Source organism: Anguilla rostrata, chromosome 2 (assembly GCF_018555375.3).
Source record: "Anguilla rostrata isolate EN2019 chromosome 2, ASM1855537v3, whole genome shotgun sequence".
Taxonomy (NCBI): Eukaryota; Metazoa; Chordata; class Actinopteri; order Anguilliformes; family Anguillidae; genus Anguilla; species Anguilla rostrata.
In genome coordinates, this window is record NC_057934.1 from 43,332,957 (window position 1) to 43,359,871 (window position 26,915).

Here is a 26,915-nt window from a genome sequence, read left to right on the forward strand (position 1 = left end):
GTTTGATAGTTTCCTGGTCTGCAGTAAACCCATTTAGGTTTGGTGGGACAATTGGGGTGTATCAATAAAAACAATGGACACTGTGCAAGTTTTGTGTTGAATAATGTGTTTTAAACAACCCAGACTACCTTTTAACTCTCGTTTTGTATAGACCTAATGTTTTTCAGTATCATGCTTTTTGAACATAATTAAAGTCTAGTAAACTCGAAAAGTAATAGTCTTAAAACATAAACTATTATATCTTCGCTAACCTCAAGACTCCTAGTTCCCAGGCTAGCTTGACAACATCATTTACTCATGAATGCTTTTTCTGAGGTTTACGTGTGATTACTTTGCATCTTCCAGAGAGGTATATTGGACATCTGAAACTGCCAAATGGAATATGGCCTTGATGCAGTGGTATTAAAGGGAAGGAACGTGACCAATCTGATTGGCCTTAATGAAACTAAACTTTGACCATACACACAGATAATTAATTCCCCTTAAACGAACCTGTTCTACATCCGCACTGCAGGCTCTCTACTGTCTTTAGTCAGGAAATTGCTGAAGTTAAGTTGGACACCTCTTAATTCACCAGCACTGTCCACTGCTGCTAGAGCTTGACAGTTGCACTTTGACTGAAAAAATTGTGGCCCCATTATGTTTTGTTTGTGGTATATGTTATGTTGTGTAACTGCATTTTGTTTGACTGTCATTACTAGGTGATATTGGATCTTCTTTATCATTGGAATGTACAGCACACCATATCTACAGATTCATGTATTTTGCATTCAGTTGGGATTTACTTTAATAATGTATTGCACACCTGTTTTGTCACCATGGCCATAATAATCATAATCATAAATCATAGACAGCACTGTTTAGAATGATTACTGGGGTAGGTCTTATATGTGGAGCATTATTATGAACTGTGTTTAGATATGGATATTCAAGTTTAAAGCAGCAGATGGCAGTGTCTAAACAAAAATTGTTCTTGTTGGTGACGAACACCACAGATCAGTTTGCATTGCAATGGTTGCATTGAAGATGGTGTAAACAAGATTGATGTAAAATGAAACAAATGTATCTGAAAGATTTCCATTAATTATTTAGTGTATGCTCTTCATTCACATTATGCATGCTTTTCAGTAATTGAAGCTAATGTTTCTGTTCATCATCATGCTGCATTATTTATAAATATGTGGCAGCTGATAAAGGCAATATACCTAGCAATAAAACTCAAATTGCTGTAATTAGAGTTTCAATATTCTGCTTTGTATGGAACATAAATGCAAGTTTCTAATTTGCTAATTAGCAAAACTAAATGGGAAACTATACAAGAATAGCAAACAGAGTTTAAGTGGGTTTTGCAGAATGTATTGCTTTGTTTTATAGTCTATAATGGTCTTTTCAAAACTGTTTTAAAGTAAGGCTGACTTTAAAGGAAAACACATACTTAATACACTTTTGGATAACATGTATTTGTGGAGGAGGGGAGTTGTTACAATGCCAGCTGCAGGCGAAGATCGGGGGGAGTGGATATGTCATCCTGCAGCTGCAGCCGTAGGGAACTACAGTATATAATCATGCCTAACCTTTATCTGTTCTGCCTACAGTAACATCAGGGCAGAGGAATGAGCCATGCATGTGATTGCAGAGAACAGCGTGTGTTCTATTGTTGACCTAATATAGACACTGCGTGTGATTTATGTAACCGGACTATTTGCATTTGACTCCAGTCAATAAAGCACTTGGTGTGAATCCTCCATCTGCACCAGACAATAACAAACTCTGTTACAGTGGTTCAGTGAGGAAATTACAGATGGCCAAGTGGGGAGCAACTGTGAGTGGGGAAATCTCAGCTGTGGCAAGCACTAAGGCACCTCGCAGCATTGTAGGAGAGACTGATGCTGGCCTCTGGGGCAACAACCACAGCTTCCCAGCATCCTCCCCTCAAGAGGGGTTGTACTGGATACCTGTAACGGCGCTTCTCCACTACCGTGCCGTGCTGGAATCCGTGCTCCCGCTTTGTTTTGCTTTCTCCACTACCAACTGACCTGTGCCGGGCACCAGTATCCGTGCCGATTTTAGCTCCTGCTCTGGGGTAGGTACCAAAGGTACTATCCATGCTGCAATTTGATACTGCAGACCGTTGATTGGTCAGTGGAAATCATCACAAATACGTCATCCCATGTTCATGTTTGTTCACCGGCAGCAACCGCTATTTTTAAATACCACAACAGCAAATACCACAACAGCAAGAGAGAGTAACGTTAACTAGTGAATACTACAGTCAATATCTGGGACTAAATAAATATACAACCTTACCATTGGTTTTACGCGTAGAGATGTCCCTTTTGAGACTGAGTGGTCATATATTGTCTTGGACAATCCGTTTGTGAAATATACGTGTATTTGTGATGCTTGGGTACCTTCCAAAATAGCTGTGCATAATACCACACCTGTTGTTTATGGCGTTGTCGCCCTTTTTAGTACAGTTTGGCTTGATTGACAATTCATTTATTAAGTAGGTGAGAGTATAAGCTTTCTAACGATGTATAACATGTATGATTTTGCTTTTGGATAGCGTTTTATAGGTCAGCGTAACCGTAAATTTTGGTATCATCGCATTCACTTACGCATTCACTCCGTGTTTGCAGAAAAGACACTGCACATAACTAAATGTTGTCAACGATTTCTCATAACGTCTTGGAAAATACTATTATTATTGAGGACTTCTGGGCATAGCTAAGTGAAATGTTTGCTGATAGACCTATCTGACATCGTTTTCTGGAGCAAAACATAAGTGGATAGAACTTGATTTACTGTCTCTGTCTCTATCTACTGAACACAGATAAAATGTCATCATTGCTATGTAAGTATTACTGCTCAAATATTTCAGTTATGTACGTTATTTTTAAAATTGAGTGTCTTTAAATAGGTTAGTGGTATTATATAATGTGGATATTTCACACTGTAATGTTAGCGTTAGTAGTGTAATAGTTTTTGTGATACATGCAACAGTGAAGATGAGTGTTTGAACATTGCCAAAATGTGGTGGACGGTGAAAATTGTTTTCATATCGTCCCATCCCCAAACAAGAAAACATACGAGAGTACAGAGTATAGGAATACATACAAAAGTTAATTATTACACATTTACTCTGCTTGACTCCTCCCATGACTCCTCCTACCTTCACGGGTCTGTTGTGTAATGGAGAAGTGCAACAGGCAACACGGCACGGGTAGGATACGAATGCTTGCCGTCCTGTACCGTACCGTGCTGGTCAATGGAGAAGCGCCATTAGGCTACCCATAAAGGGGTATGTGTCAGGCTTTTTTTTGGATTCTGGGTGCAATGTCTAGTTCAGCCTGAGGAATTGGTGAAAATATTGTGGGTGTCCATGGTGTATGCATGGGGATATTCACAATTACCCTGTGGTACCTGTGGAAATTCATCACAAGGGGAAAACGCTTTGAGTAAAGACTGTGATGTTAGCAGGGTTGTTAGGCATTAAATCAATTCGGACCTCTGTCTACTATCCCCAAACTGACCGCTTCATAGACCATTTTAATAAAACGCTCAAAACAATGATTCATAGATATGTTCACGAAGATAGCCAACAAGTGGTTGAACCCACTGTTTGCAGTGCGGGAGGTTCCCCAAGTTCCATGAGATTTTCTCCCTTTTGTCGTGCCAGGAAGGGAGATGCTCTGCTATCCACCTGGGGTTAGCGCCAGCCCTACTCACCAAGTGCAGCAGTTGTGTCCCATTGCAATTACTGTAGCTGCTGCCCATTGCCTAATCATTAAGCCTTATAAAAGAGCCTTGCTTCAATACCTAAAGAGGCTTTTCTGTATGGTTTTTGTTGCATTTGCTCTTGGTTTTGTGTTGCAGACTCTTTTGCCCTGCCATAGCCTTAGTGGAGAGTTTGGCTACTGATACCTCATCTTGTTTTATGAAGGTTTTTTGTTGTTTTTTTCTTCTTCAGTTTTTGGGTCCAATAAAAAGCAGTAAGTTAACCCTTCTCCTAAAACTTTTCATATGTTCACCATCTGTTACTGTGGCCACCCCAGCACTGCATCACACTTTGAATTGCTTTTTGGCAGGCAGCCTTGCTGCATGCTGGACCTCGTTAAAGAAAGCTGGGAGGAAGGTCCATGCACTCAAAAACGAGATGCAGCATGTCCTTGACCTGTGAGAAACTGCACACACCAGAACAATTGTCACAGGATGATTTGCTACAGGCGCAGGAACAACAACAGCGTACATACAATAAGTGAGCTGAACTGAAACAAATTACACTGGGAGATCAAGTACTTCTATTCCAGCCTTTTTCCAGCTCAGAATTGCTCACCAAGTCACACAGGCTTTTTATGGTCACAGTGATTCAGGGATGTTTATTATTAGGTTGTGTGTCCTGATAGGGGTGGGACAATGCAGATATACCACCTCAACCTCCTTTAAGCATAGACGAAGATGGTCCTTGTTGATCATCTGGTTACCATGGTAATCAAGCGAGTAGGGTCCGGAGGCAACAGAATGGGCTGATTCTACGTCAGTCCTGCCTCGCCAGGCCAGAGGCCAGATGTTGTCCAGTTGTAAAAGAACTTGGTTTATATGTTATCCATTCTGCCAGGGCACACAAACCTCATTCACCACAATATTTAAACTTCTCTGGGGGCATCCCTGCATTCCTGGCCCTATCGATTGCCAGAGCACAATCACAGGCTACGCTAAAGATTGGGGTTATAGAGGAGTCAGATGGGGCATGGAGCAGCCCATTCATGCTGGTTCTTTATGTGGATGTTTGCTTCTGTGTTGATTACGGTGAGGCGAATGACATCTGACAATTTGATCCAGACCGTCATTCCTCCTCCACCAGACTTTGCAGTTGGCACTATTCAGGCCAGTAGAGTTGGCACTATGCATTCCACCAGACTCAGATTTGTCCGTTAGACTGCCAGTTAGTGAAGCATGATTAATCACGTGTTTCCTCTGCTCCAGAGTCCAATGGCAGTGTGCTTTACATAACTCCAGCTTGGCATTGCTAATGGTGATCTTAGGCTTGTGTATGGCTGCTCGGTCATGGAAACCCATTTCATGAAGCTCTTGACGAACAGTTGTTGTGCTGACTTTGTTTCCAGAGGTAGTTTGGAACTCTGTAGTGAGTGTTACAACCAAGGACAGATGATTTCTACGCACTACATGCTTCAGAGCTCAACGGTCTCATTCTGTGAGCTTGTGTGGCCTACCGCTTCCACTTACAGTTGACTGGAGCAGCTGTAGCAGGGCAGACATTTTACAAACCGACTTGTTGGAAAGGTCGCATCCTATGACAGTGCTATGTTCTGTGGGGGAGAAAAAAATAATTATATATGACAACATTATAACCAGGCAAATTTTTTTTCCACCGGTTAGCCATGCTAGTTATTAGCTGGCTGCACATTAGCCTGCCCTCTTATGAAGGCTGAGTCTGACCGGGAGCATATCTATGTTCCCAGGGATTTATGTTCCCAGGGTCCTAAGTTCCCAGGGTCCTATGTTCCCCAGTTCAATATTTTGTTAACACACATTAACCCTCCTATTGTGTTTGGGTCAAATTTGACCCATTTCAAGTTAAAATAGCCCATGTCATATTAAGCGAAGACAGAGCTGGGGAACATCTTTTTCAGGTTCCCATTATGTGTAATATAGAGCTGGGGAACATAGGACCCTGGGAACATAAAACCTTGTGCTCTCCCAGGGTCCTATGTTCACATCTGTAGAGCTGGGGAACATAGGACCCTTTGTCATGTTCCCATTAGTTGCCATATAAATCTGGGGAACATAGGACCCTGGGAACATAGGTGGGGATATGTGGAGGAGGGGCATGGTTATAGTGCCAATTGCATGTGGAGAGTGGGGGGGAGTGGTTAAGAAGGGTTGCTGACTCTGACGTTTTAGTGTGAGACACACGCTCACATGCTCTCGCTCTACCCAACCTTTTCTCATGCCAACAAAACAGACTGCAATCTCCACCCCTCCCCCCGCTATCCCAATTTAACCCCCTCCCACACCAGAGCCACAATTGGCCACCCTAGGTTAAGTTGGCATGCAGCTGTAGCTGTAGGCAACTAGATAATCACATTTAACCTTTATCTGTTCTGCCTACAGTGAAACCAGGACAGAGGAGTGAGCCATGCATGTGGCTGCAGAGGTTAGTGTGTGTTTCGTTGTTGGCCTAATACATGAACCGCACACAATGTGTGTAACTGGACCATTTGTATTTAACTCCTGTTAATAATCCTCTGCAGTGTGTCATACGTCATCTGCATTGAACAATAACAAACTTTGTTACAGTATTAAATTATTATCCTGAGGGATGTGGAAACACAGAGACACATGTACCCATCTGGGCTTTGTCTAAAGCTGTATGTAAGAGATGGCTTCTTAAAACAGTGTTCAGAAATTTATAGCAGCAATAACATGAAAAGCACTCCGCTCCCTGGATGTGTTTGGCAAAATGCATTGCCTGCTTGTAGACACTGGCTGAAATAGGGGATCTCCTAGAAGGAGAGAGAAAGCCTCTGCCTCTTATTTATTGAACTGGAAGTTCCCATGAGTCATCCCACAGTCTTTCAGAAGTGTAGGAAAATGAGGTGAGGGTTGATATGAACATAAAACCAAGTGGCACATCAGACAGGAATGAAATGGAAAGTGGAGCTTAAAAGGGAGCAACTCAAATAGATGAAAGGAGAAAACAGAGAAGGTAAGGAAATATGAAATTGGCAAGTAAAAGAAGAGGGGGGAAGCTAATGAAGAGCAAATACTGTATGAACGAATCCTAGCCAGGGCCTCCTGGTTTCCCTCTGGCATGGTTTATAATTTACATAAACAACCTCTGCTATCATAACAACAGAGAGAATTAATACAAAATGTGTTAGAGAACACGCAGATTATCACAATGTTTCAAGGAATGGATGATATACTTTATTTTGTCAAGCCCAGAATTGTGTTGCACACAAATTGTGTATGTGCATGAACTTGTGATGAACATATCAAGTACAAAACCAAAGTAAGGACCCTCTAAGCACTATTTTGCAAATAGATTTTATTTTTAGGTTCAGTTAGTTTTGTTGTTTAACAAGCAGCTGTGTGAACATTACATATTAACATGTCCTTTTAGGAACAATAATTTTCACATTCAGCTCCTGTCAAATGCTACATTAATTAATTCTAATATGTTTTGGATCAGTAGTGATAGACGTACCATATCATTATCTAGAATGCCAGTGAAATGACCCTGAATAGTAAACAATACTGGTAGCCAATGGTTGTCACCAGTATTGTTTATTTTTTAAATAAATGTTACACGCAGTGTCTATTTGTTTGCCGTATGCCCTTAGCTTCTGTTATTTTATTGATTCCTATTTTCTCAAGATGTTAAGACAATTGACTTTTTTACTGTGACTAGTAATTGTTTATTTCAAATAAATTAAATCAATTATGGAAATAGGTGACCTGTGGCACAAGCACTGGTTTCTTCCTTCAACAACCAAAGAGATTAATCCAAGGGTAATGTTTCTGCCCTCAGCACATAGTACTGTAGCTGGGAGTACAAAGATAATTTTCTCTTATTTCCCATTTTAATCTCATAGGTACAGGTTGGGCTGGCTCTTGTTATGAACGTGCTCAGTTTATAGTGGACTGTGATAAATTGCCTTGCAGTTTCCCCAGACTGTAATTATGCGGGGCATGATGGATCTTTAAATTTCTGGTAAATTGTATGAGGATTTGATTATATCATAATCTGCATGCTGCAACTTAAATGCTGTTGTGTGGACAGGCCCTGGTCTCCACTCCCATGCACCTGACACCAGTACTCAAAAACCTCTGGGGCTGAATCCGGCACGACAGGGGCCTTAATAACAATTCAACCAAAAACCACTGGCACACACGCCTGCAATTTATCTTCTGCTTCGCCTTGCCACACCTCATGAAAACCCTCTCCTCTGCAGCATTAGCAGAAGTAGCAAGCATTGTTAGTGACAACAATGCATCACTGGAGGCAATGCAGTATGATAGGAGTGTATACTGTATAGCAGCATTACTCTGGGCCAGTTGAAGCAGATTTTTCAGTCCACCTCAACAAGCCTTATTCAACTCTCCAATTCAGATATGTCATTCACTTTGACAAACATATAAAAAATGTTTTTTATTGTTATTACAACAATGTGACTTTAGCCACACAGACATTAACAACATATCTTGAAAATTAATGATAAAAAGGTTGCTCTTAAAATCATACTATCCAGGACCTTTATCTGACATATAAAATAACCACGCTAAGGCATATCTATGATACACTGGCAATCTCTTTTTATGCACTTTTGCCGAATTAATGCACCTTTACCTGTATTCTTTGGGATGCTTCTGGCCGTGGTGCACATTTTTTCTGTATAGGGAGGGGTGGGTGTGGCTACAGAGCCTGAGTTTTAGGATCAGATTTCAGCAGACTGCTTTTCCTCTGTGGCGTCAGCTGAAGTTTGCCCAGGGGATGAAATGCAACACAAAGCTGGGTTGTTTTCTGTTGGACCTGTTAGTAAGGTTACCTCTAGCCATCTAGCTAGCTGTGTCAGGTAGCCAGATGACCGAAGTCTAGTACTTTAGGTGAGTGGGTAGGGTTGAAGATGGCGGAGAAGACTTCCTTGATTGTAAACACAGGACCACAGCAAAGAAAAAAAAAATTATGCATAGCAGGCCTTTAAATACTCAAATTTAAGGTGGAACCCATTGGGGTCTATATAGAATTTACAAAGGGAATGTAGACCATTGTAATGTAGTTTGATGATGTAGGATGGAGGAAATAAAACATTTATTCAATACACCTTTAAATCATTGTCAGTCAGTAGAACCTGACTTATTGACAAACCAGGCCATTTCAATGTTGACTAACTTCACATGGAGCACCAGTTATGTAGTGGTGTTGGTATTTCTCAAATTATCTCCCTCAGAGGTGGATCAAGGTTTTCCTCCTTTCACAGGGCACCAGCAATGAATTTCACATTAACAGTAGATAATTAATAATTTAGGAGGGACCTAGCAATACCTTAAGTTTGAGTTTGTTTACTCAGTAGAGCCCACTAATTAGAATGAACAGACAACACAATATCTAAGACAAAACAATTATTTACAAATTAACAAAAGACATAGATAAAAAATATGTATTTTGCTCATACAATGGGTCTATTACTCTCAAGTCTCTCAAGATGTTAGGATATTATACTCATGTCTGTCTGGTTGTTGGTGAAGATTTGAGCTTGTTTGTGGTGATGCCCTTTCTCTAGTGTGGAAAGGCTGTGTCTTTAGGCTGCAGGTCTGTCTTTCCTCCTGGCTTCTACTGCAAAGGCCTGTTCATTTGATTTTTCACAATCTTCCTTCACGAGTAAAGGAGTTAAGAGTCGAGACTCAACCTCAACTACTCGTCCCTTTTGAGGAAAGGTTGGCCTATGACAGATTCTGTTGTTCATAAACTGTTCTTAGTTTCAATTTGTTGAAAAGGTGGAGAAGTGGGAGCAAATCCTTGACTTTGCACAACAATTAATACAATGTGTGTACATGACACCATTGAAATTTCTGTGGCGATTTTAAATTGAGGCATGCAGGGCCTGGCCCCTCCAGCAAATAGTGCTGTTATACAAGATTCATGATAACAAGGGTTGTTTAATGAAGTAAACTGGACTGTCACTATCATAATGCTGCTTCTTGGAATAATTTGAAAAATACAGCTTAGCTTGTGTGTGTGTGTGTGCGTGTGTGTGCACTTATGGAGCTTCCCCGACAGCAACTTATCTCTAGATAACAATTACATTTTAAGAATGAATTGAGGATTTGTTTGTTTTTTGCTTTTTTAACATTTTACTAAAGTTTTGGAGGAAAAACGCAATATTTAACTGCACATTTTCCATGTGTATAGTTCAGTTATTTAAGTTTTGTCTTTTGTTCTGTATTGTTGGCGTTCATGCTATCTAAGTCACCAGCATATACCTAAAAAAAGTCACCTCTTATGAAGTTTGACATATTTTGTACATCTTGGTATGTTCTTGGTGTATAATTTTTTTAAATCACAGCAGCAGCATGGTCCAGCCATAAGTCACACCTTCAGTCAGATATTTTACATTCAGAAATATTACTGTACCAGAAATAAATGTAATTGAATAGATTTTAAAATGGTAGTAACCTACAGTGCATCTACAGTTTTCTAACCTCTTGATTATACTAGTTCCTATCCTTGGAATTAACTAAAGCTGATGGCTACCCATTGAGCAAACGCTGGAATATAGACATCTAGAGGGGTAGAAATTTAGGCTGAGAGATTTTTTGACATAAAAAGATTAGGTTGACCCCGATATAGCTCAGGTTTTATCCATATATATAGCCTGGCTACATTCTAGTTGGCTAGAAAACATTCAACCAAATGTAGCCGAGTTTTACCTGAACACGTACAGTGTTTCACTTACTTTTCACCACAAAAATGTTCAGTGTTCATTTGAATGTGAAAGTGAGAGAGAGGTTCTTAAATAGAAAAAAATATAAATATTTTTTCTCTGTCACACACAATTTTTAATATGTGCAGCATGATGTCTTATCAGCTCAACGTCAGTGGGGGGTAACACAATTTTTTAAAGTAGTAGCACTCATCTTTAAAAAAGGTAATTTATGTTGAAATGCAATGTGTCATGAAATTGATTATTTCCATGTAGTACACTCTTACTGTTGTCACAGATTAAGTACTATATAGATTTCATGGCAAGTGGGACAATTTTATAATTGCACACTCCCTAACTGACCTTTTCAGATATGCAGAAACCCAAATCATTTCATTTGAATGTACTTACCATGAATAACTATAAAGGTCAAATCAGGATTTAATGGAAATCGTTGTCATCCGGCATTTAAACACTATGATGTGCCTGTTATACACATATGAGAGCTCTTGCATGATCTTTTGATTTTTTAAATTATTTATTTATTTGTTTATTTAACACGGGCCATGCACAACACAACCATTGGGCCAGAGTTAGCTATATAGCTAATTTACATCTGCGGTCCCTGGGCAGGAAGATATTCAAAACAATACAACAATACAATACAAACAATTAAAAACAATACAATTAGCTAAATTTACAAACAGAATATACATTACATACTCTCCATGTTGGAAAACAGTTGGTTCCATACAAAGGTTTAGATCAGTGATCACATGATTGGTTTGTCTTGATTCATGTTTTAAGTGTTATTTTAAAAATATGGAAGCTTGTGTATTCTCTGATATGGGTGGGAATTGAGTTCCATTTATCTGCTGCTCTGACTGAAAATGCTGATTGCCCAAAAGCAGTTTTCCTAAATTTTGCCGAGCAGTCACCTCTGACTGGGTGTAAATAACTGTGTTGTCTGCGTACATCTGGATGTGGACCTCTGGGCAAATCAAGGGCAGATCATTAATGTATAAGCTAAATAGAATTGGTCCAAGGATTGATCCCTGTGGAACTCCAATGGTACAGTCAGAAAAAGATGAGCATGTGTTATTAATTCTTTTGTACTGTTTTCTTGAGTTTAGGTATGACTCCATCCATGTTAATGCATTAGTAGAGAAATTGAACTTTGACAGTTTGGATAAAAGAACATTATGATTGACCGTATCAAAAGCCTTTTTAAAATCAAGGAAAACAGCACCAACAACACCTCCCCTATCAAGACTGAATTTAATTTGTTCAATAAAATAGCAATTTGCTGTCTCTGTGGAATGATGTTTCCTGAATCCGATCTGCATCAGATGTAGTGGGAAATGGCCATCGTTTAGATGGGCTATCAATTGGTCACAAATTACTCTTTCAGTTACTTTAGAAATAACTGGGAGAATACTGATAGGTCTGTAATTGGTTATATTGGTTGGATCGTCAGCCTTAAAAATAGGGGTAATTACTGCTGATTTCCAGGCATTGGAAACATAGCATTATTTTATTGACAAGTTTACAAGATGAATGATAGGAGTACAGAGGATACTTTTTCAGGATCACAGTCAAAAACATCTTTGGCCTTGGAGCTTTTAAACTGGCTCAGAATTTTGGTTTTGGAGGACTCTGACACTTCAGAGATGTTAAAAACAGGGATATTGTGATTTGGTGGTATAATGACCTTACTTCTTAAGCCAAAATCTAGTGCCAGATCTTGAACTGAATCTATAAAATAATTATTAAACACAGAAGAAATTTGGTCTTTGTCTTGAGTTAAAATTTCCTGAACTTGTAATTCAAACACTTTACCTCCTTTGTTGCTATCTTTCTTTAGAACTCTGTTGGTGTTTGCCTGCTATTCCCTTTAGCATCATTTATACAATCAATAAAGAATTTGCTTTTGCCTTTCTCAATTCGTTTACAACTTTATTACGTAGATGCTGAAAAGTCCTCCTATCATGGGCTAACCCTGACTTAAGTGCGGTTTTCAAGGCGTGGTCCCTCCGTTTCATTAAATTCCACAGTTGTTCATTTAACCAGGGCAAGTTCTGCTTCTTTCAGGAATGTGTGACATTTTTACTGAATTCACCTTTAACCTTATTAATTGTGGTCATTAAGCACTTAGAAGCAGTCTCTAGATCGTCTGTGGACAAGATCTCACTGCAGGCTGGTTGTTTAAACTTCTTTTCAAATTCATTGATAAGTCTCTTTGGTATGATGTTTGACACATTTTTACTTTCCTGCCGGTATATGAACCTGTGTTTTGTTAGTTTCTTTGCTACCAATGTCAAATTATGATCTGATTGCCCAGCCAGTAAATTGAATGATTTGGTTATTCTTTCTGGTCTATTGCTGAATATTAGATCAATCTGGGTTTGAGAGATGGGGTGATTCTAGCGGGGCCTTGAATTACTTGGCTGAGGTCAAACTGACTTGTCCTTAAGCTTTTTCCTATTTGACTTCTCAGCCCAATTAATATTTAGATCCCCAACTCTAAATATAGTAACTCTTTTCACATGGATACTCCTAAAATATTGACCATAACTGGGATTTTGAGTTAGGTTTGGATTACCAAATCAAAATATAAAAACGATTTGAACTCAAGAAATCCCACTCTGAAGTACTGTGTATTCATTGTATGGTCATTGTAGTCATTTCTGTGGGAAGTCCTTAAAAGTGCCAAACTCCCAGTGCTGTAGAGGTTTGGGTTATGCCCCGCAAACCTGTAACTTGGAGGATGATCTAACTGCCATGCCAATAATGCTGTAAGAGCAGACGGGCACTTTGGTATGTTAAGTGTGCCATATTTTACCTGTCCCCTGGCAAAATGAGAATTGTGACAAAATATGAATCCAAATGTGGCCGTTATAACACACGGCACAGTTCAACCCTATTAAAATTATTTAACTGTTTTATATTTACTGTTTTCTTTATGTATTAACTATACTCAATACTCATCACTGATCATGTTCTGCTGGGATATGGAAGTGGCAAGCAGCCAAGCCTTGATCTATTTACAACTACAGTGGAAAATAAATTCATATGAAATAATTAAATCGCTTTCTTCCAATTTGCATCAATGGACATTTTTTTTGGCTTCTCATTCAGATCCCTTAGTAGGCTAATTTTTTGCTATTTGCTAGAGCAAGTTGGAATTAATGGTTTATTAACCGTTTCCGCTGTCTGAAATTTATTACCAGAGGTCCTTATTTTTGTACCCACGGTAATTCAAAACCATGCACTGCAGTCTGGAAAAATGAAACCGCAATGAAAAGAAAGTAATTGATGACTGTCCATCTATTGAAATTGAATAACATACTGATGTAATCATTGTGATGTAATCAAATGAAGCTTTGAATGCAAATATTTAGGACTACGGTGCTCTAGTCAGCAAAGACTGCCACCTAACATATTGGTTTCTTTGGAGATAACATCCTCACATAGAGTCACATAGAAAACAGCTCATATTTTTTGTAATTTGGAGCATGCAAGCACCATAAATTTGCCTTGAAGTCATATTGCTGTATGTACACATTGTGCTATTAATTATTGTAGGTCTGTAAAGCTTTGATTGTTGAACTTGTTGAATTTAGGCTTGCTATTTTCTGTAATACGTAGTCTGGATTTACCAAGCACAGTTACGGCTGAGAGCTAAATTGCAAATGAGCAGAAATCCACCTTACCTACATTTGAATATTTTTAATATTTATTTAAGTCACTATTTATTTAAGTAATTTGCTTATTGTTTACCTGTGTGGAAATTCTTTGTTTATAATTCCTGTTTAGTAGTGTGACTTACATGGTGTGAGTAGCAGCGGTGCCACACGCTACATGTTCAATTACAGATCAACACATTTTTAAATAGCCACAGCTTCACAGCTTCTTCAAGAAAAGAGGGGATGGGGGAGGGGGGGAAATCATCGACTACCTGCATGCCATAATTCAAAGAACATGCCTAGCCTATATTTATTAATGTACATTTCTTTTTATTTCCTTTTTATTTTGTTTTACTGTCATAAACTCAGTTATCATTAAACTGCTCTTGAAGCCTAGTTAGATGTTTACTGTATCAAAATGAGATGCATGAGCAGACTTTAATCCAGTAGTAAGCATATTTTTACAACCTGTGTAGCTCAATGCAGATACTGTACATCAAAAGCATTCAAGTTGACTAGCTCATTATCATTGGTGTTTGAATGTTTATAATTCTTTCTGTCCTCAATAAGCTACCATAGTGTAACATCAAATTATCCTAATTTTGTTCACCATGTCTGATTCAAACCTGATGTGAAGAATGATCAGGATAATGATCAGGGAATTGTACTCAAAGGTCCAATGACTGTGTCCTATCTGGGGTAAGTTGTAATTGCATTTCCCTAAGGATTATATTATACTCCTAAACCCTCACTTTCTAAGAAAGAAAGTGAAAAGAATCTAAAAAAAAGATAACCTCCTTTTTTGTCAAAGTCTCATTACTTGGTCTAGGTCTACTTCATTAGCAATGCCTGAGGAAGCCAGCTCTGGGAAAAAAAGGCCAGTTCTGTTGATACCCTTCCTCCTTCTTCAGCCAAGCCATGATGGTAAATCAACCTTGGTCAGTGGAGGATTGCATAGAGCCATGTCAGTTTGCACAGACTTGTCTACCTATGGATAGCTGGGGATCTATGATCTACCATGTAGGCTACCAGATAGTGATCTGGGCCCATTGGCAGGATACTGCTTGCACAGTGACCCATCATTCATAAATTAAGTCACAGAAAAGACAGCCATAAAGCTTAACAAGACATTAGCCAATCATGACAAGTGAAATCAACAGCAAATTACATGGGAGCAGTCTGTGTGATTTGCTACAATAATCTGGCATTCAGTGCATTCAGATTGTGCATTCCAATCACGTCTCCTGGAATATTTTCATGTTTACTGTAGAGAAAACGATGAAGCATCTTGGCACATTCTTTGTCAATTCAATCGACAAGTTAAATATTTTCTTCGATGAAACCACAATGATATCAAACAAGACCTGCCTGATTGTGTACATCAACATTTCCTTTGAAGAGAATTCCTACAGTTTCTTAGGCATGATTGAAAATGCAGTTATTTGTACTGCTGCTGCTGTAGTCAACTTACTCCTGATCACTCTTGCTGAGAATAGCTTCTCTGAAGAGGATCACAGAGTGACGATGGAACAATACAGGATGGCAGTGACAATCCTGCTGGAGAGAATCAAAAAGAACCATCTTATGAGTAACTGCATGACTCATGACCTGAAACTTACAGTTCATGATGCTCTGAAGGATGTGACTCAAAAAGGTCATTTTCAGATCTTTTGACTCCTTGTATGCCCTCCCCCCCCTTTTTTTTTGAAAAAAAAAAAAACAAAAAAAACAAAGGCAGTATTAATAAGATGCAAGGGCACTTGGAATCAATTCGCACAAGGTAGGGAGAATTTTTGACGTCTGTCCTTGTCCTGCACCTCTGCAATGCTTTGTCGGAGTTATCCAGCCCTAAGGCAGAAACATATGAACTAAAATGAAAGCATACTGTATCTGGCACAAAGGTTGTTTATTTCAGAGTTGCCACAAGAGGTTCTAGAGATCATGTGGACAATCATGTTTACATGGAAACAAGTTTTCTGATGTTAACCCAAATATTTATTTTGACTATGACATGAGTTATGTAAACACACCTAATTCTTATACCCATATGCTGAATTTAATTAACAACTTCCATCTCATACGGACACACATTTTTTTCTGAGAGAGTACCTGCATTTACCAAAGTTACTGAATTGATTAGAAATTTCACAAGGACCAGAGGACATATTCCCATTGTTCAATTGTGATGACAATGGTTGAGGCATTATTTTTTTTCAAAAGTTGATTTACGATTTCCCATGTGGATTTAGTATTATTGGCTGATTCTTTAATCTTGTCAGAATAGTTTGTTTAAGGATATTCTTAGAAAATGTGTAACATTGTTTCTGTGCAGCTTTGCAGGTTTTTTTTTTTTTTTTTTTTTTTTGCAAATTTGCAAAGAAACTGCATTATGCCAGAAGCTATGTGGATACTACTCAGCTATTGATAAAATATTTTTTAAATGGCCAATAACAGACCTCACCCATTCTCTGCAATGAATGACAGACATGATAAATCACCTGGATGGCTGATTCTATTTTGTTTGTATTTAGCTAGCTTAGCTAGTTGCAGTACAGTTGTATTTTTTGACCTGCCTTAAGTGCCTCTTCACAGAGATACATATAACACAGCCAAACAAGAATAAGTGATTTTGTCCCAAATATCCTGCCTTCTTAAAAAAAGTAAACAAAATAGCCTTGTATGAAGAATGGAAGGAAGACAGGATGGATCTTGGATTCAGCCAAATTAGAATAAAGCAGGATGTTATGAAATTGAAGCCTGTGGATGGCCAGACATCAGTCTTTTACAAAAAGTCAACAACATGGATAGACTATGCAGCATGGACTTGGTAGCTTTTTTTTTTTTTTTTTTTTTTTTTGGAATTAGAAACCACCAACAGCAAATACAGTGCAGTAAACTACAAATTTATTAGAAAAAAAAAAAATTGCTCTGACAAAACTGTATTTAAACATAATTAAATTCAAATTAATTTACTGCTGTTTTATGGGAACACTACAATCTCTGCCCCAGGCAGTGTTATGTACAGCATACTATATTGCAGGCATTGGTTTATGATAGACTTCTATTTATGGTCTGATTAAATATGCTGTGCATCCATGAATATCACACTATGTAAGTCTTTAAGAGCTCAGGGTAATCTTTAGGCTAATTGAGTTTGAGTCTTTGGATAAATGCAGGTTGCGACCTTCACATACCTGGCTCATTGCCACCACAGGCCATGGCTGGACTTCAAATATGGGCTTTGGGGATCAAGCAGACCTAATCGGTTTAATTATTGACCATGGGTGTTTGAGCCCTTGGTGAGAACAACATAATTAAGATTGCTACATCTGTTAGCAGCCCTCCTCTCTGTTTATTGATGAAGCTATTCTGATTATTATCACAGAACCATTTTTTAAATGGATAAATGGATGCATTGTCTATGACTTGGTCAACCTATAAAAACATAATTCAACCTAAAATGTCACTCTCACAAGGAGATGGACACACACACACATACACACACTTAATCTCTCTCTCTGTTTAGTGTTGAAAATCTTTATATCTTTGTTAAACACACAGCTTTCTTGTGCATGAACTAATGATGCAAAGACACACCGGACCAAGAAAAAGCTGAGCAACCATTTTTCAAATTACTTTTCCTCCTCTAAAATTGTGGGACCACTGTATATATAATTTGTTACACAAATCAACTGAAAAGGATGTAAATTCCCCCAAATTACAGTCGGCACTTCATATTCATTGTTTTATTTCGTATCCAATGTGCTCAAGTGCAGTGCCAACACAACAAAAATCGTGTCGGTATAGCAATTCTATTGGATTTAACTTATACGTAATTAATGTAGTGAGGTTTCAGTCTGGTTTATCCAAAACAACCAAGTTCTACAACCAGTCTGAATTCTGTACGTCTGTGGAGCCCAAACTTGTGAAATAGCATGAACACAACAATGTTTTAGGAATAAAGAATATATTCACGACATGGTCAAGAGTATGTGGGCACCTAGCATCTAACATCTCATCCAAAATTATGGGCATTAATATGGAGTTGGTCCACCCTTTGCTGCTATGACAACCTCCACTCTTCTGGGAAGGCTTTATACTAGATGTTGGAGCATTGCTGCAGGGATTTGCTTCCATTCAGCCAGAGTATTAGTGAAGTTGGGCACTGATTGGCTGATTAGGCCTGGCTTGCAGTTGGATTTTTAAATTGATACAAAAGGTATTGGATGGGGATGAGGTCAGGCTTTTGAGAAAAAAGCTTTGGAAATCTGCCAGGGGAACCCATGGCGGAAGAAACAACCGAGTTAGCCTACAAAAAGACGTCATCTCTGTAACACTCTATGTAATAAATTTGGGTATGCACTGCTCACTCTGTCTGCTGTTAGCTTTGTCAGCCAAATAACATTGACATTGAACAACAGCTGTGTGATCAATAATGTCACATTGTCACAGATGTCAGATTTCACCACAGGCTAGCAATGGCTAAAAACCATAGCAAAGTAATTTATGGCTTCAGAAAGCACCTGTTTATGTTAGACTACAATGACATTATTCAGTTACCAAACACTTTTCTATTTAATTTAGAAGTCATTTGTCTCCTTAAAAACAATAGTAGGCTTGTTAAATGTCTATGATAACACAGAATGGCTGACAGTGCATGATTCTTGACTGAAGGATCTCAGTCAGCCAGAAGATGTGGCTAGCCTGCTAGCTAGGTACAATTACTTATGTTACAGTCAAGTGCCACCGAATGGTTGTATTCTTTAGAATAGTTAGTTAGCCAGCTTTTCAAGCATAATGGTTATTTTGTTAGCTACCGAATCACAACTTGTTGCTTCAATGTTGCTGTCAAGTGTAGACTATCCCAATGCTTCTATAAAAATATTGACTGCCTCATTTATTACTTTAACTTGCAATAATGTTAGAAATGTCCTTGTAACAATGACTCACTTCTTACATAAAATCCTGCAGCTTGCCAGCTACCAAATTTAAAAACTCATATTTCCTAGTTTAAAATCTCACATTATGTCTTGGCACCGTCCGTAGAAGGATCTACTATTATAATTTAAAAAACCCTGCAATATTCTCTTTAAAACTAAATCATAAGCAAATGGGTCGAGAGATTAGATGAAACAACACGCTGTTATTACTGCTGCCATCCCCACCCACCTGCAGCTAATATAGCCAGCTCAAGCAAAGATATCTCAATTTCCCCGAAATATGCTCATTCTCACTTATTTATGTCAGAAATAATTAAGATCAGATTGTCAAAATTGAAGCAAATGGAGACACTCCATTTATTTCCCCTTCTGTGTCATTAGTTTGATGCTCAACACAAACTGAATGCTTTAAATGGCAGCTGGCTGAACCAGTTGCATGTTGTGTGCTGCCAAAATACATGGAAATTGCAGTGGGCTCTCACGGCAATTCAGGGTGAAGAGTTACATTAATGTAAAATGTCAGCTGATATAACAGTGAATGATTTCTTTCATTATTACTGGTTGCCGAACCCATTTTTATGTGATTTGACATTCCATGAAGCAATTTAGTTGGAAATTATTGTATGTAATCAAAGACAAGACTAAGGTCAAGGGCAAGAACATGTGGGCACACAAACACAGAAACACACACGCATTCACATACACATGCATGCACATATTTGTGAAATACATTTAGCATAAGAAACATATCTGTAAGAACATAATTCAGTGCAACTCACTCATAGGCATGTAGGATGTCAAGTCAAATCTAGTGATGAAAAACCATAGCATGGAATGATTTCTATTAAAAAACTGTTAAAATACTCCATATGTATAATGAAGTACTTTGTTTCTAGGAATGATGTTTGGCTCAGCTAAAACAATAAATACTTGTAGAATTCACAGTTGTTACAGCCATGCACATTTGTTTAAGTCTTCCTTTTTAGCATTATACATCTGTTAATGAAGGACATTCTTGTTTGGAACTGAATGCTGTTGAAAAGGAGGGAAACAATTCATCTATTTCAATAGTTCATTTGGCAGTAGTGGCATTTTTGATATACCTTTTAAAGGCAAAGTAGCAGCATTACTAATTTTTTTAAATCTACCGTTTTACATTTTAAGCATCTAACAGATGCTCTTATTCAGAACAGCTTACTATTTTTCATGTGATCATTTATCTTTACCGACACAATTTAGGCCAAGTACCATGTTCAAGGGTACAAAAGCAGTGCCCTGCCTAGAAATTGAACCCACAACCTTGGAATTGCAAGAACTCTGCTACACTGTCAACCATCACAAAAGGAATTGAGAATGCAAACCAGGTGACTGGCTCAGAAGCTACAACTTAACTATAGCTACTATTTTTATCCAGAAACAATTGGAATGTATGGTCTTTCTGTCACCACTATGAGTGACAGTTTGATTCATACTAGCTGAAATGAAGATGTATTTCACAACTTGCTTCAACAGAAAACACAAAACTACTCTAGATAAAGCTAACTAGTGAACCACTTACAATCTAGCGAACATACAATGGTTAACAAGAAAAAACACTTGTTTTACAACCAGTTCTATTATGTTGTACAATGAAATATAGCAATAGTGATAATAACATTTTTTTTGATTATTTAACAACAAAATAATTTTAAAACACCTGTTTGTTTCAAACATATTTACTCACAGAAGGATAGAAGTTAGTGAGGGCTTGCATCTCCTTTTGTCCAGCCTAAATTAAAATATAGCATTGTCTGTTGACATTTGTAATATGTTGACATTTGTTCATGTAATAGCCTGTTTCGCTTTCAAGATTTAATAGGATAAATACAGGGAGGCATCATGGGGTCAGTGGCGGTGGATGCAGCTGCCTATATCAAAGATTAATGGAGAGCATTGTGGCTGTCCTGTAACAGATTACAGCAACTCTGTCTTGGAATGAGAGAGGCTCTGTCCGCAGCCCATCCGTCTCAGGAACCAGTCTCAACGGGACTTCAATGTACACTGTGTGATAAAGGTGCATGTCACCTCCTATCCAGTGCAGTCAGAGTAGTCTCTACTGGACCCTTTCCCCAGCACTCAATCCCCTTTGAATTAATATTGAGACTTTGGCCAGGACATAGATCAGCATTGTCTACCACAGCCGTGCTTTGACAGATCTCCCTGCAATTTTAGTTTAGTTCTCGTAGCCTTTTGTGCTTCGAAGACACAATTACGCAGGTTGAAGATTAAGTGCTTTGGAGTCTCACACTGGGGTAAATCCCTAACATGGGGTAGGGTCAAGGGGAATCTGTGATGCTGTTTGAGAGAGAGTGAGACAATTACATGAGGTTTCAATGTTAATCAAGCTGCAGCTGTGTTTATTTTGTTTGTGCCGACTGAAACTTGGAGTGGGGAGATAATAAAAATTGATTTTTTTTTTATTTTAATTTTAAGTAGATGCCCTGTTTCAAATAACATGGAGAGCTTTTTAACCTTTAAATAAGACTTTTGGAGCATATAATAAATGATAACTAAACAAATGTGGAAAAAAATGGCTATACGGTTGTCACTGTAAACACAGTTATATGGTTGCTTGGATTCTGCTAATGAACTCATTTGCTATTAACATTATAGGTTCATTTGCCCAAGAGCAAGCTAAAAGTAAGGGTGCTGATCCTCTGTTTATAACATTTTCTCTAATTAGAATGACTACTTACAAAGGGTGAAGGTTTATGACTACTTCTTACATGAGCTTCTGGGCCCTGGGGGCACAGAGCCAATTACATGACCCTAGAATGCATACTCATATTCTGACTGTGAAAATGAATCATAAAACATGCATATTTCCAGTCTTACCAAGGGAAAAAATAATGACCCCATCATTTTCCCCATGATTTAGCTGTGATAAACAAAGGAATCCAGTGTTTCTTACCAGCTATAGTTATCACAGCCTGTAGGCAAATCCAACCCACCCATTTAACCTTTAAATCTGCCAGTTAAATCTAAGTATTTTACATTTTGCTTCTTGTATTTTCTTAGCTATTGGTGCTCAATGAATAAATGCTGTTTATGCATTAAATGCATTAAAAATGATTTCAATTTTTTTTCAGTCCTTAAAATGAGCAATGTTGTTCTATACAGTGTCGTCAGGATGTTTTATACAGTGTCTTCAACATTGCTTTCTTAATGACCCCCTCCACTCAACAATGTTTTTTTTTAAATGGTTAACTCCTCTTAGAAGCATGGCTTTCACTATACAGATAGATTTTTGTACACAACCACAGTGACTTTTTCTACATTCTTCCACGTTCATGTACTTCTCTGAATTCAGAGTTGGAAACGCATGAGCGAAATCTGTGATATTACAGATGTATTAAACGTGTTATGGTCTGCTTTGCAAATATATGCAAATTGCAGGAGAGCAATGTGGTAAACTGAAAGCTTAGCGCACAGAAAGCTGACTAGTTAATGACATTATGACAGTTGGTATGTGGAACATGGCAGTTGTAGGATGCAATCCCAAGGTAGGAACTTCCTTCCACTTGTTACCAGTGAAGCCCATTCTAAAACAAAAATTGGTGGAATTTGTTTATAAAGATCATGTGGATGTATAGCACCTGATAGCATGGTGGGAATCTGTGCTTGTAGTGCACATTTTACAGATGACTGCTTCCAGAACCTCATGCAGACGTTGATGGGTTTCACAAAGACATTGATTTTGAATCTGGATGCTGTGCCTACTATTTATTTTGGGACCACAACATGTTTTGGTGTTGGTGAGCAGCGCCTTTTCCCTCAAAACATAGTGTTGTGCATTTCTGCTAAAAAGTCTCATCCATCCATAGAACATCTTCCCAGAAGTGTTGGGAACATCCAGATGGTCTTTTGCAAACGTGAGATGCTGCAGCAATCTCCAGGGTATTCATGGGAGGACTCCATGGGGTTCTCCCATGAAAACCATTTTTGTTCAGTCTTTTTCTTATAGTGGACACACAAACAGAGACTTTAGCAAGTTCAAGAGATTTCTGCAATGACCTTTGCTGTTACCCTAGGGTTCTTTTTGACCTCCTTCAGCATTGCACGCTGCGCTCTTGCCATGATCTTTGCCAGATGCTCATCTCTAGGGAGAATAGCAGCAGTACAGAATTTCCTCCATTTGTAGATAACTTGTCTTATTGTGGATTGATGTACACACAGGCCTTTAGAAATACATTTGTAGCCTTTTTCCAGCTGTATGCATCTCTAAATCTGTACAAAATTGTTCTGAGCAGTGCATGGTTCACATGAACAGACGTTTCTTGAGAAGAGCAGACTCAAAGTAACCAAACTTTGTGTGCCTTTTTTTGGGCAGGGCACCTCCAACCCACACCTAAAATCTTTGTCATGTCATTGATTGGAATACCTGACTTGAATTAGCTTTTGGAGAAGTCATTAGTCAAGAGGTTCACATACCTTTCCCAGCCTAGACCGTGAAAGTTTAAATGATGCATTCAGTACTGACCAGAAATGATTTGTTGTAATTCATTTAAGCAGATCGTGTCTGTCTATTATTTTGACTTAAATAAAAATCAGTCCACATTTAATGATTCCAAATGATTCATGAACATTTTCTATCAACTGTGTATTTTTATACTGTTTGCAAGCCACTAGTACAACATGTTCCAGACATTTCACTGGTACTTTTGTCTATCCAGCACTATATTTGCTACATTGTTCTATTATGCTGTTACTAAACTCTGCTGACACTGTCAGTGAAGACTGGATGACATTTTTTTTTTTTTTTTCCACATGCTAGCGAGCCTGCTCTACACATTAGCAATGACAATTCTGTTGGTTTCACTTCATGATTAGTTCACATGGATCAAAATGCTGCCAAGTTTAACAAATATATTTTTGTGGGGCACCTATACATTTTGCATCTGAACAATTTGCAAATAAAAAGAAATGTCTACACATTATAAAAGTTGCACTTTGAAATATATAAGTAGGCTACTTAGCAAGCAACTAGTCATCATTCACAAATGAATCAACCACTTCCTTCAGTTATTTTAGTTCATTCACTGATTCATTACTTCAGTTCTTTAAGCTTGTTAACTGATTCTTGTTCATGAACAAGAGAGAGATGTGGGACAGAGGTGGGAAATCCAGGGGTTTGAAAGTTCATTATTTGATTTTTTTCAGGTAACAAATCAGACCTTGCTATACCAGTTCAGTCGCTGACCCTTTGTGTTTGGGGGCATATGCTTTCAGTGCTCTCCCCACTCAGGTATCAATCTCCGCCTTAACTGCTTCTTGTTAGAAAGACACTCTCGTAAGAGTGCCTTACTGATATAAAACAGACACAGACCACCCCTTTCATCTTAAAAAGAGTCTTATGTTCAGGACACACACATACATAAACACATATTATTTATTTTTACAAAAGATGACCAGTAGACTGTTATCATCTGGTGTAACTTTTGACACCTCAGTGTAAATTTATGAAATGTATACAACAGCCTGTTGTTTTGTATGTCTGGTCATGATCTTGAACTCACATGTGTATAATAAGTATTTGTGTACAATGAGTGTTCGCTATGTCACTGATACTTTTTACCATAGACCTGTTTAAGTAGGTATATGGTAGCTGTAAAACATCAACGTTACAATGTATGGTAAACTGTATCAGCCTGACTGGGTGAGTCTACTGTACTGACGCACTTATTAAAGTCGGGGTCAAACCGGGTCTGGGCTGCAACACGTTGGCTCTGGTCGGGCTCGGGCTTGGGCAAAAGAATGTAGACTCATGTCGGGTCATGCAGAAATGTTTGGGCCCATTTCAGCTCTAATATGAAGAGCCAATTATGTGGATGTATCAGTTTTTAATGTCTCTAACTATGTGAAACTGCCACTTTACACATACATTTATCTTGAATTTTAATCAGACAATATTGTATTATGTATTTTAAATATTGTCTTGTCACAGGCTTATAAGTGCTGTGACTCAATTGATTGCAGCAATTATTATTCATTTCTGACTATTGTAGTATAACCTTTGAAATTTGTGGTGGTGGTGGGGGGGGGGGGGGGGGGGGTTGCGGGGGCACGGGGGCATTATCCCCATATGGCGCCAGTACTGTGGGCATTTAGACTTTGCTGTGCTCACTATGCACTTCTTTGCATCCACTTTGATGTCTGACCACTTCTTTCAAATTTCTGAAATGGTTTGGCTGTTGAGACATGCTGCCACTCCACCGATGTTCTTTTATTGGGTATGCCTGAGCTATTTCCACCAAACAATATATAGTCTGTCTGGCCTCTTCTTCCATAATGAGCGTTTTGATTTCACACACTATGGAGTTTCTCTTCTTTGTTTTTGTGGTCCGACTCCTCCATTCCCCTGACAACATATGCATTTCAATATTCACAGTGGGTGTTTCATTAACCATTTATGGTTAAATGTCGGAGTTACCAGGGAGGGATACTAGGGTCATGCATGCAAAGTTTCAAGACTGTGATTTACATAGAGAAGATGGCGTGCAGGCAAGTGCCCATATGGTTTTATAAATCAGGATGTTTTGACCGTAGACACTCCTCTTATGTGCCTACCTTTTAATGTAGAACCATTTTTATAAATGAGGCCCCAGGACAGGAACATTTAGAGTCCCTTATGGGCTCTGTTTGACTGATCTGGATCTGCCTCATGCATTCTTTCATCTCACCTTCTTGCTGACTCAAACTGTTGTTCTGTTTAGGATAAAACTGGGGGATTGAAGAAATCCACTGGATCTCAGTTACAAAACTGTTTTATTTTCTCATCGTATTTGAAAGATGTAAAATATAAAAAATGAACACTGAGGAGCAGTGGATCCTCATCTGCCATCTGTATGGAAAAAGGCCAGAGCACATCTAATGAGGGCATGCACCATTAGCACTGTCATGATTAGATTGCCACGAGTGTGCACTGTGTATATTTGTGTGTGGGGAAAAAAAAGCATTTTGACTGTGAGTGGATGCCAAACGCAAACAAATAGGAACCTGGGGCAATCTGATGCACCATCATTTCATAATTATTTGTGTAATAGAGTATTACAAGTTATTGTTTTTTGGAGGCAGTAGTTTTCTAGGCTCTGAGAATGTACAAATACGTATTGTAGTGACACAGAAGGCTTGTCTCCCATCTAGGCTTTGTGGTAGGTGGACCGTTATGCAAACAAATTATAATGGAAAAGACAGCTTGAGCCAATTAAACCAAACTTGGATGTGCTTGTTCCAGCTTTAAGCACCGTGTTGTGTTTTGCCATTTCTCCCAAGGTTACAGAATTTCAGCATAAATGTTTATCCATTGACAATGCCTCAAACATGCCCTCCTACAGACCAGGGAAAAGCCAGCCATAGAATAGCTAGTTACACTACTTACCAAATGCACATCATTTCTCCTATTATGCCTTTTGACAAAAATGGAGTGTCAGATTCTCATCATGAAAATGTTCTGTATTAAAATGATTGAGAGCTCATTACCATCAGGCTGTCAACCTGGTTACCTGCAGGAATTCATGTCAGGTGCTCAGATAAAAACGAAGCCTTTCCTCCATACAAGATTTTGAGGAAACCTGTATAATTCACACCTACCGTCTTTAAAACATTTTATAAGAACCAATATCATTGTGAAATTATCTAATGTGCATTTATTTCTTTTTAAGCTACTGTTAATTACAGTGTATGCACTGAATTTTAAAACTTGCTAATTTTACTTGGGCAAAATACAACTTTTTGAAGAGCGACAGACTGATGCCTGAAAGAGCATTTCAATGCACTTTTGCATCTTTTCCCCCTTGAGAGAA

At 38.4% G+C, this 26,915-nt stretch overlaps 1 long non-coding RNA gene across 1 annotated transcript; it reads left to right on the forward strand.

Moving 5' to 3' along the window:
* LOC135248133 (uncharacterized) lies at positions 1–26,353 on the forward strand. The gene is made up of 4 exons (XR_010328369.1): positions 1–3,992; positions 6,136–6,178; positions 24,274–24,358; positions 25,827–26,353. It is a non-coding gene; the product is annotated as an uncharacterized LOC135248133 (long non-coding RNA).
* The last annotated feature ends 562 nt before the right edge of the window (positions 26,354–26,915 follow it).